Below are 12,005 nucleotides of genomic sequence, written 5' to 3' on the forward strand. Positions count from 1 at the left end.
TACCTTCCTTTATACCAATGAGGTATATATTTTATGCCTAAAATATCCTTATAAAAATATTGTCCAAGTTCTAAAATTACTGTCTTTCTAAATTTGCATGCAAACACTAAACTGTCTGTGGCAGTGGATTTGACATAAAATTTGGGAAGATCACATCAAAATCATTGCACTTCTTTAACGGTTCCTGTCAACTTTTTTAAATCACAAAGTTTGTGAAAGCATATATATGGCTTTCCCAGGCAAGTTCATCCTCTTTTTGGATGATTTTAATGATATCAAATGATCTTTTCCCTGCCTATTTATCAGTATATGCTAAATTCCTCTTTGATTGTCCTCTATTACTTTTTAATGCTTCATCTCCATAGTGGAGTACTGCCTGATGTTTCTTATGCATTTAGGAAGTTAATCTTTACTGTTCAAATTTTCCACTGGAGTGCAGTACTTGAAGAATTGTATATATTCTCAGTATTCATACATTTTGAAGAACTTTACTAGTGCAAAGGAAGTTCTGAACTGAGATGTTGATTATTTGGGAACTTTTTACTGATGTTAATTGGCTTTATAAAAGCTACTAACAGTGTTTAAATAGTAAAGAATTTCTGCAATAGTCTGACCGGTTAGTTTGAAGACAAAAAATGTATGAAAAACTAGGATATCAGACCCCTGGTTTAACAAGCAATGTGCTGTCTACTATTTTCTTTCTTTTCTGTTTTACTATTACTTTTCAGTTCTTTTTGTAATACTTTTCTGACAGACAGCTTTCTTCTCATTTCTGTGCTAGCCCACTCAGAACGACACTTTTGGTAAACTGGCAATTTAAACTCTATTATTATTCTGCATTAAACTGCTACAGAATGCCAGTCAGATATTGAGATTTTTTCCATCCAGCTGTGCTGAACTACAAGTAGATATGAAGTAATTGACCTTATTGTTCACCGAATTGTACAATGCTTTGCTACCTACTGTTTTGTGCCACTCGCTTCACTTCATGTATCTTTACAAGTCATGACCTTTCTGGGGGATGTTACTCTCCAGCACAAACAAAAAACACTTTTACCAAAGTAAAACATTAGCCACAATCAGCACAATATTTAGGCAACAGAAAGACCAAGCAGACCTTCACTGTTAAGATTAGAGATTCTAGATAAGATTTTTTCTAACATGGGAAAAGGAGAAATACAATTGCTTTTACGAAAACAAACGCTTGAAAAATCTCCATTGCATGAGTTATCTTTCCTATTCTCACAGATAGACATGGTGGTTTATCTTGTGGAGCATAAACATTTTAGTGGAAAAACTAGCCATAATGAATGTACTACACAGAACAATTAAAAAAAAATTTAAAAAATAAAAAGCTGTAAAAGCAGTCTGACTGGCTAAACTCTATAGATTTCATTTGACCTTAGAGAATTGTTAATCCACTTCAACAGTATAGACTGCTAAAAGCAAAAATCCACAGTTTATTAAATAAAGCCAGTCACTTACATGTGCACCAACGCAGTAGAGTGGGACAATTCTCTCTTTTTCCCTGCTAGTGTTGCCATGTTTGATGCATCCCAGGATGCAGTTTGCCCTCTGGGCTACCAGAGCTCACTGCTGACTCATGTCAGCCAGCAGCCCCACATCCCCTCCTGCAGGGCCTGATTTTCACCCACCACACTGTGACCTCTCTCATCCCCTGGGAGATGGGAGAGGGACAGTAATGGAAACCCTACAGCTCTCAGCTCCCTGGTACAAGAGAGAGATGGGCAGACAGCCACAAAGGGCCACAAGGATGACTAAAGGGACTGGAGCATTTCTCCTGTGAGGAAAAGCTGAGAGGGCTGGGACTGTTCAGTCTGGAGAAAAGTCAGAGAGGTCTTATTAATAGATGAAGGGAGGGTACAAAGAGGACAGAGCCAGGCTCTTCTCACTAGTTCCCAGTGACAGAACCAGAAGCAGTGGGCACAAACTGAAACACAGGGGCTTAGCTCTGAACATCAGGAAACACTTTAGTTCTGTGAGGGTGACTGAGCACTGGCACAAGTAGCCCGAGGATGTTGTAGATTCTCCCACCTTGGAGATGGGCCTGGGCAGCCAGATCTATGCAGCTCTGCCTGAGTAACTGGGGTGGCCCAGATAGTCTCAAAAGACCCTTCCTTCCTCAACCATGCCCTGATAAGCAATATGGAAACTGTGGCCCATGGAGAGCCCACACTGAATCAAATTTTGCCTGAAGGACTCTCTCCTTCAGGGACCCCACATTGGGACACTTCATGAAGGACTCAGCCCATAGAGGACCCACACTAGAGCAGGGGAAAAGTGTGAGGAAGGATTGGCAGAGGTGAACACTTAGAGGCCAACTGCAATCACCATCCACCTCTGATCTGCTCAGCAGGAGAAAAGAGGAAGTGGAGGACTGTTTTTTAAATACTTATCAGTTTTTAGAATTTCATTCGGAAAAATAGGATTCAAATTAAATTAATTTAATCAATGATGCTGAGGTTAGCTCAGCTGATTAGAGCCTGGTGCTAGTAATACCAAGGTCATGGGTTCAATCCCTGTATGGGCTATTCACTGAAGAGTTGTTCTTGATAATCCCTCTGGGTCCCTTGCAACTCAGACCAATCTGTGATAGTATTTTGTTATTACATAACATAAGTAAAAAAGAATAATAATACTAAAACAACATTTTCATGAAAAGAGGAGAAAATGTTTCTCTGTTTTAGCAGGATAGTTTTATAGAACTTAAGGTAAAAAAACCAACCAACCAAAAAAAAAAAAACCATCAGAAATCACACTTTGCATGACAATACAAAGAAAATTATCTAATTTTTAAACTTTTATTTTTAAATCAGTTTAGTTTATCACCTCTATAAAATTTTTTTTAAAAATGGACAAAAAATATCTTTTCTTGAAGGGGACAGGATTTGTTATTGCCCTTTTCATGTATGATGTAGATAATTCTGTTGCACTGCAGATTCTAAATAAAGTAATCTTAGTCCTTCATGGTCCATGATGCGTTGAAACACCTACCTTATGTATGACATGCTAGGCAAATTTGCCATGGTTTATTTAAAGAAACTTGAGGGAAAGTCAAATCACATAAGTAGCTGATTTTTCTTTATTATTTAAATAGGAAAAGCATCTCAAAACAAATAAAATGTTTTTTCTACTCTTTATAGTGATCTTTTAAATTATATACTTTGAGATTTTGGGTTTTAGGATGTAAGAAATGAACAAGCAGTGGTCAAACTGACTTTTGTATGATTTTTTGGCATAGGGAATTGGTGTTTAAGACTAAGTGTGTCACCCTGTCTAGTCTAGATGAGTGTTCATTAAGTTTTTAGGTTTAGAAAAATCCTCCAATACTTTGGCGTTATAGCTTGTTACAAGAAAAATGAAACAGGATTCCTAAAGTCTCTGAAAAAGCCCCCCCCCCCCCCAAAACAAACCAAAGCAAAAAGAAAAGTAAAAAAAACCCCAATGTCCCAGGGGAAGCAGGTAAGACAGAAGAACTAGCAAAGAATACCATGTTGGATTTCCTTTTCATTACAAGTTTAATAAGAGAACCAAAAGTATTCATGTGTACTTTGAGAAGGATTGCCTGAAGCATATTTCCACTAGAAGGAGGCAAAGGAAACTTGTTCTAATATTGTAGGTTATTCTGTCTTCACAGACTATCAGATCTCAGCACTCACAAAGCAAAATCCAATGCACAACATTCCACCTTAGATGGGACTATGACTGAGAAAAAGAAAGGCAGATAATTAAGTAGTTCCTATTCCAATTCTCTCTTGCTGGTGATCTCAAGGAAAAACCTTCCATTTCTCAGTTCATGCTTACATAACATTTCTGTGCAGAAACATTCCATAATGTCTAGAGCTCTGCAACACCTTTTGAAAACAGAAGCACATGGTTTAGTATATTTCTTTGCTGCAGTCTATAATCCTATGCATCTAAGTCACAGAAGCACAGAATATTCTGAGTTGGAAGGAACCCAAAAGGATCTTCAAGTCCAACTCCTGAGTGAATGACCCATACAGGAATCAAACCCACAATACTTTTCTTAGCAGAAGAAATAGTTAGCTATTTATTGTTCTTAAACTTGAACACTTTAAACACTAATTCAAAATCCTTTAATTTTTTTTTCTGTCAGTCAGTTAAAAATACGTATTTTCTCTGCAAGCATCAAATTTATGAGACACTTTTATAAGTTTCTCTGGATTTGTTCCTCACCACAAAAAACAAAACAAAACAAAACAAAACAAAACAAAAAACCAAAACAATTTAGTGGCTTCATTTTACTTCTCTCCTTCAGTTCATTTTACTTCTCTGCTTCAGGGTCCTGAAGGCTCTTAAACTCTCATTACTAGTAAGAACTTCAGGGCAAAATACAGAGATACAGCTAGTTACTGATCTTCCAAACATAATATAATTCCACGGCTGTTGGGGATATGACATGATTTATGGCAGCAGCAAATAGTATTTTGTTATGAACACATTTCTGTTAGTAAATCTGTACTTTATAAAAATATAACAGGGCAAACTGGCACCTGGTCAACCATAAGAATTCAAGAGGTCAAAGATAGATTCAGTTTTAAGATGTTGCAATGAACAGTTTTCTTCCTATTTTCAAAGTTCTGTCATAACAAATTCTTAATGAAAATGACCACTAATTTATGAAAATCTCTATCTGTAATGTCTACATGTCATTATAAAATTAAAGCAAAGAATTCATTTAACTAAATATGCATTTTCTAAAACAAAGTATGGATAAATACAATGCGATGTTATATTTCATATGTTAAGAAATATCTTTTAAAAATACTATTTTTGAAATGTTATTAGTAGTTCATTATCATTATTAGAGCTCATTATCAGTAGTAGTATAAAAGATCATCACCCACCAGCCTATCAAGAGTTTACAGAGAATTTTTTCCATATTTTAGACCAGCAATAACATAACAGACAAACAACTGATATAAACTAATACACCCTAGTATTTTACTTACTGAAGGCAATACAGACTTCATCTTAAATTTTGTTTGGTTTCTTGGTATGCTATTCCTTTTCGAGGAATGAAGGACTGTGGTCTCATAGAAACAAGAAGCCTAGGAAAGGCAGATTATGATGGTTCTTACTAACCACCAACTCTTCATGCTGTTATCTTTTTTTTCTTAATTTAACGGGAGAATTGCTTACCTCGAAGAATGTGTCATGTGCTGTATTTATTAAATGTTAATAAAATGCTTAGAGTCTCAGAAAAGTTCTATCTAAATGCCAAATATTATGATAAAGAGCATTCTTCATTTGATGCAGACTATTATATTCATTTCAAAAACTCATTTCTCTATAGTACACTGGCACATCCAATTTCTAGACTAATAGTATTCTATATGGAATTCATAAGTGTTCCACAGAATAAAACAACACATTATTCTTTTCCCTTCAAAATATATCACACATTTTTACAATAATTTTGACAGAACTCAGAGGGTTAGAAACATAACATACTTGACCATCTCCTTCTTATCATTTACCACATGGCAGATTTAGCTGCTCTGAATAAACAGATCTGACATTACCAAAGAATGCAGACATGAAAATAAATTGGCCTGGAGTGAGCTGCTGCATAGAATAATGATGTGGCTTCAGAATGATCCCAATCTTAAAAACCAAGGCATCAATTAAATAAAAATTAATGGCATATTAAGAAAAGCTGCACTGGTTTAAAATGACAGCACTAAAACTGCCTGGTAGTAACACCCACATGATGTCCATCATGTTTCTGTATAAGAAGTATATGGCTTCACAGAAGCATCAAGTACTTCCTAGCATCATTTGTATGTCATTCATTTTATTTTCAAGGATTCAAAATCAGTTAGAGCCTTATACTTTAAACATGTCAGTAGGAAAAGTATTCAAAATCACTGGTAAGAATACCAGGTTACCAGTTTTCCTCTGAAAGCTTTGGTTGGATATTAGTCTGAGTTTCTAAATGATGCTCCAGTGGGAAAAGAAAAAAGAAGTTAATATACTTTTACAATTACTTCTTCTGGAGAAAATTTTTCTCAATTGCCAGTCCTGAAAAGTGTTCTCTACAAATTCCCTGGAGATAAACCTGTCCCTCAGAAAGATTCAGCAAGATCTGTTTTCAGTATATAAGATCTGTTTTACAGTTAATTTTCTAGGAATTATTTCTTGTAGGAAACAAGGTTTTTTTTCTTTGTGTCAGTGTAGGTGTCTATTTATATACACAGATGTTTATTAGGCTTAGTAAAATATTCAGACTGGAAGCACCTTACTCAAGAAAAGGACTAAAGATGAGGGCTCATTCCTATCTTAGTAATTTTGCACCCAAAACATGGAAGCTGGGCTCAAAAATGTGTCTGGGCATGTGCCAGGGTGACAAAGAAACATTTTCACATTTAATTTATATTAAAAGTAAGATATTTTGTTCCTTGAATATATACTCCCCTTTCAGCAATTCCTAATCCGGAGTGTTCAGACTACACATGAACTAAAGATTAAAATTCAAAGTCAATTTGAAGTAGAAAACACAGAGTCAATGACAAATTTATTATTGGGTGATTATGCTCATTCTCAGAATGTTGTCATTGTACTCGCAAAGAATCCTTTACTGAAGAAACCAAAGTCAAGGTACAGAATAGGTAAATAAAGAGGATTCCCACAGGGTCCCACAGGGGAATACCTAACTGGGAATGTGCTTTTATCCCTAGACTGTAGTCTTGGGGATAACAAAAGGCCAGTAAGTACTTTAAAGGATAATTACGATTTCCAAACAAAACTTACATAATTTTTCTGCTGAAAAACATTCTTGGTCATTTTGGAGTTCTAAGGCAACAAGGAGTATCTTCTAACACAGTACACTTCTGCAAAAGATAGAATATAATTAGATTTGTCTATTTAGTGAGGAAAAAGAGAACACTTTATCACACTTTAAAACACTCTTTGACAGCATTGCAATTGAGCAATGAAAGTCATAGTTGTTTCCTAAAAGGAAAAGACATATAAGGCAGACTAAAGTAACTGCTGAACTACTCCTGAAGCGCAGGTAACTCTAGTAGCCTAGAGAGAAGGAATACAAAGAAGTGAAACAGAAGTTGAAGTGCTACTGTAAAAGAAATTTCCTCTGTAATCATCTCACTCTCACAAATGACCTGAAACATTTCTCCTTTTCACCTCTTCTAGTGCATGAAATTTTGGGTCAGAAATTTTTGAGCAAGTTTAAAGCAGATGGCGTTGTTTTCCCAGTACAAGTACGTCATCATTCTTTAGTAAATCCTATATACTAACCAGAACAACTTCTGTTCAATCAGCCTGGATGTTACTCCTATTGCATTTACCTGCAGAATACGTAGAGGCAAGGTTTGTAAAAAGTTTTCTTTCATCAGTATTAATTAAATACATACCATAATCTTGCAGCTCCATAAAACACTATTTACACTGCTAATAAAGAGATTGCAAGCTTGATACCCTTAGCACCGATGTTTGGCAGACCTTTTCTCGCTAAACTTTAACTGAACCTCATTTAGCAGGTTGGTTTTTAGCAGATCTTTTTTTTAACAATTGGTCAGGTGGCTTTGGCGATCTTATCTTTATATGGCAACACCACAATGTTTAAATGACTAACATAATGATGCTGTATTGAGAAATATAGGCCTGGTATCACAGCTGAGACCTTAGGAAAGGGAGACACAGGATGTGGCACAGAGGTGTACCTACACAGGATGATGAGTTGAGACACAGGGTGGCACTGGAGACATGGCTGTAAATGCTGGCCCATGGTCAGCTATTTGACTTCTAAACATTAAGCTGGACAAAACTGATTTTTAGATTAATTAAAAGAAAGAAGGAATAGCTACTGACAAAAGTAGGTTGCAATATACATGGTAAGTTCAGATGTAAATTGCAGATGCAGGCCAATAAAAAAAGAACAAAGTTACAAGAGCATTCTAGAAAACACAGAAGCAGATCCTAGACTGAGAAAGAAGTAAACATCAACAGGAACCAAGAGAAGACCTCCATGTGCTGACAAGTTATCATAACATTCACTACACAAACATGGAAATACAAACACAGATGAGCTCTATCATACTGCATCATGACAGGTTCCTAGGTAGGGATTTATGGAGAAATAGCAATAGGTAGTTAGGAACAAGAATAAAGAAATCTATTCCTTCACTGAAAAACAAAAACAATGGATACACTGAAAACTAAGAATAGGTGTTTATACTTATGATAAACTCAAGTCAGCAGACTATTTCCCTAATAAAATAATTCCAAAAATGATAACAAAACATGTCAAAGTAGAAAAGAGGATTTAATCTCTGTCCATAATTAGAAATCTGTGAGAATTCAACAGTCTCACTAGTCCTGTCTATGTCATGTCCTGCAGTCATGGCTATTGTCTCCCTCAATGGCACCTGATACTTACATTTAGGCAACTAAAGCCTACCTTTACTGACAAGACAGCAAAACCAGCTGGAAGTTTTCTGGAAACTACTTCTAGGTACAGCTGCCATGACACAGGATCTTCAAAAAACCTACAGCCTTCAGTAAAGACTGCTGGAAATGGGAGGTATCAGCACTCAAGAACATTTAAAACAGCATTTGGCACTGAAATGCCGAATAACCGAAATGTAAAACAACTGAATACTGCCATGAGTGGCCTGTAGTATAAGCTGAATAGTTCTCTATTTGGGCCAAAAATATAGATATTTTATTCTTGGATAGAATTTCACTAAGAAAAATAATATTTGCTTTAAATAAACCTTTGATTTTTTTTTCTAAGCTGAAACTTCTTTTATTTGTAGATTCATGAATTTCTCTGCTCATTCTTAACCAAAACTATGCTCTTACATAGAAAATTGTAATTCATATTAAAATGATTGACAGCTTTACATGTGAAGGAACATGAAAATGTACATGAAGAACATGTTCAATGAACAATAACTTCATTTTCAAATGCACTTCCACAGGTTGTTTTTCAAGCAGTCTAGTACAGAGACTGAAGTTATAGTTCAAACATCCAAACCGAAGACATTTTCAACAGAAACATTAAAATAAATCCCCAAAACAAGCTCCAAAGAAAGAGTAATTCATTGGATTAAAGCTTCCTTCTATACAAAAATCTTTTACTGAACAAATCTCACTATAAAATCAACCACTGGAGAAAAAGCTATGCTATAGCAATCAGGCTAGGGATGAGTAATAACTACATTGAATGTGTGAGCACATTTTGGAGAGCATTTTCTTGTCTTTTAAAGATTCTACAGTCAGTTCAACACAGTTTCAAATATGTAAAATGTGTTTTATGATTGGTTGCATTCTCATCCTGAAGAAGTATTTTCCTGGCTCAAACAGAAGGAGGATCAGAACTTTCCTAGTAGTGGTCTGAATGATTAACTTGCCTTATGCAATAACGCATTCATCCAAATACTTATTTAGTTATAAAAACTTAATAGACCTATTGCAATAAGAATTATATTTTAGAACCAACATTACAGGGCATTATAAATAAAATTGATGGGTTTATTGGTAGTAGAGAAATTTGTATGCATCCAGAAAGATGTTTTGAAATACTTCTCTCAGAAGACTAGATGGCAAAAAAAAGAAGTTTCATATTTATCTTATTACATTTGAAGACGTTTCTGAAGGCTAATTCAAGTACAAAGGTTAAAAAAATGAGAATTTGAAGATTCTAGTGTATATATGAAAAAGGAAAGCAGAAGAGCATGCTTCAAGCAAAATGCATTAGCGGAATACAAAGTTTATATTGTCATCTGATTCTGCACGTTAGTGTGATGCAGAATCATTAACTTTTTTTTTTATTTTATGTTTCTTTTTCCCTTTCAGGAGAATGATGATGAACTGAGTTTGTATTTATGGTCTGGTTCTTAACTCTGGAGGCAAAGGCTGTTGATGACAGACATGCCTAGGGAACTATGAGTATTTAGCATGCAGTTTTCTTAGGATTTGTCTTAATATGCACATATGAAAAGTCAAAGTTTTCAACATAATTTAAAGAGCTCAAATTTGTATCTATATTGGATATGTTTGCAAAAGGATCACAGTAAGCAAATTTATTAATAAAAAGGAAGGACAAAGTGTCTAACAGAGATCTTCATGCATAGGCTAAAGGGAATAAGTACATACATGTATGTTTTTATATCCTCACTTCTCACAAGAAACATTTAAGGGCGTAACTCCCTTTACCATGGTGATTCCTGATTAGGAACTGGACCTGAGATGCCTCTCTCCTTCATTGCAAATGATAATGCACTTTTTTCTCTAGAAAGTATCTCTCCACTCCACTGAAAAAAAGATACATTGGATGAGCAAAAAAAATTACTATTAATCCCATCTTAAACCTCATTATACTATGACCATTACAATTACCCAGGAATATGCTTCTTAGAATCTGCACTTTCTGGCTGCCAGGGAAGCAGAATGGTTTCCAGGACAGACACTAACAACTAAATAATATACTAAAAAGATAATGTATTGAAGAACAGTAGATAAAGTGACAGATCATATCACCGTTTTACATTAAATATCAAAGCATCCACAGATATCCAGAGACACAGATAGACACTTTTACCCTCACTTGTTTGGATGCATCTCAGTAGCAACATAACAGTGACAACAGAAGCACTGTTTTACTTGATATGTTAAAAATAATGAACTGTTTAACTGCACCTTTTCCTAAAATATTATTTAATTAAGATGTGGACATTTAATTCAGTTTTCTTGCTCTGTGATTAAATTTTTAAAAATTAATTCAGTCTGAATTCTGCTTTTCCTGTGCCACTGTTAGAAAGGCTCAAAACAGAGCATTTTAAAAGGTCTAAAAATAGGATTCAACACTGGAGAGAGTTAAGGCATACAACAGGATCAAATCTCTCCCATTCATCAGCAAATATATTTCAGATAAGAAAAAATAAAAGCACCCCACAACAAAAGCCAAGCAAAAAATAAATCCCCAGAAAATAGAAGACAAATGGATGACAGTCTTGCCACTATTGTTTTCAGGAAATAAAACAGCAGACAACAATACTGTTTGATTAAAACTTAAAAATCCACAATTTCAAATCCATAACTGCAGTAATCCAGCATAGTCCTCCTAGGGTAATAATCAAAATTTTTAGTTAACATGCTGTACATCAATGAGGAGTTTTACCCGATTCCTTAAATTCTAGCCTCTAATGCAAGTTACTATCTTATTCAAAGTATTGATACTGCATATAGTTTCTTCACAAATGAAAAGATAAACAAACAAGAGGACTGTTTTTTCTCCAAAGTCATGATTGTTATTAGAACAATGAGATCACATGAGCTGCTAGGATAACAGACCTCTTGCAGCGAAACAAGGTGACTGTTAAAAGTATCTTTAGCTGAAAGGTATCCCTGCCTGTGGTGGTTGTGGTGTCTCAGGACCCTTGTCCCGCGTTGCCTGGCCACCCCTGGCACTGAGGTACGATTCCATATCCTGGGATATTTCCCCGATCCTGTGGGTCCTTGTCCTGCAGAAGCATGAGCAGACAAGGTAGAAAAGGAAGGACTTTGTTGGGTAAACTTCAGCTGGAGTTTATTGATGTCCACGCGGGACCTTCTCAGCACCAGAGAGTCTGCCCACGAGAGCAGGGGTCCTCTCTGTACAGCGCCTTATAACCAGGGGAGGGGCATGGGGTTGGGTACAGCGTGGGACCAATCCGAGGGGTGAAGGGAGTGACCCTGTACACAAATGACAAATATTATAACAAATCAATGAAGCAAGGGAGGGAATAACGGGGACCCTGCCCAATCACTCGATGCCCTGACTGGAACTTTCTAGATGCAGGGTGAGGCTTCGAAGTGATGGACTGGACCCATAATTATGATTGACTGATAACAATAACTGGGGTAAACCATGAAGGGGTTAACATGGGGGTACATGGAACAAACCATTAAAACTTATATAAAACATCATAAAAGCAAGGAACAAATACATACGCAGAACT

At 35.8% G+C, this 12,005-nt stretch overlaps 1 long non-coding RNA gene across 1 annotated transcript; it reads right to left on the minus strand.

The window, feature by feature from the left end:
* Window positions 1-5,020: 5,020 nt before the first annotated feature.
* On the minus strand, window positions 5,021-11,665 carry LOC136290218 (uncharacterized). Its single transcript, XR_010721048.1, has 3 exons — window positions 11,359-11,665; window positions 6,796-6,875; window positions 5,021-5,093 (listed from the first exon to the last, which is right to left on the minus strand). It is a non-coding gene; the product is annotated as an uncharacterized lncRNA (long non-coding RNA).
* Between the last annotated feature and the right edge of the window lie 340 nt (window positions 11,666-12,005).

Source organism: Chamaea fasciata, unplaced genomic scaffold, assembly GCF_029207755.1.
Source record: "Chamaea fasciata isolate MVZ Bird 193981 ecotype frontalis unplaced genomic scaffold, bChaFas1.0.hap1 SCAF_5, whole genome shotgun sequence".
Taxonomy (NCBI): domain Eukaryota; kingdom Metazoa; phylum Chordata; class Aves; order Passeriformes; family Sylviidae; genus Chamaea; species Chamaea fasciata.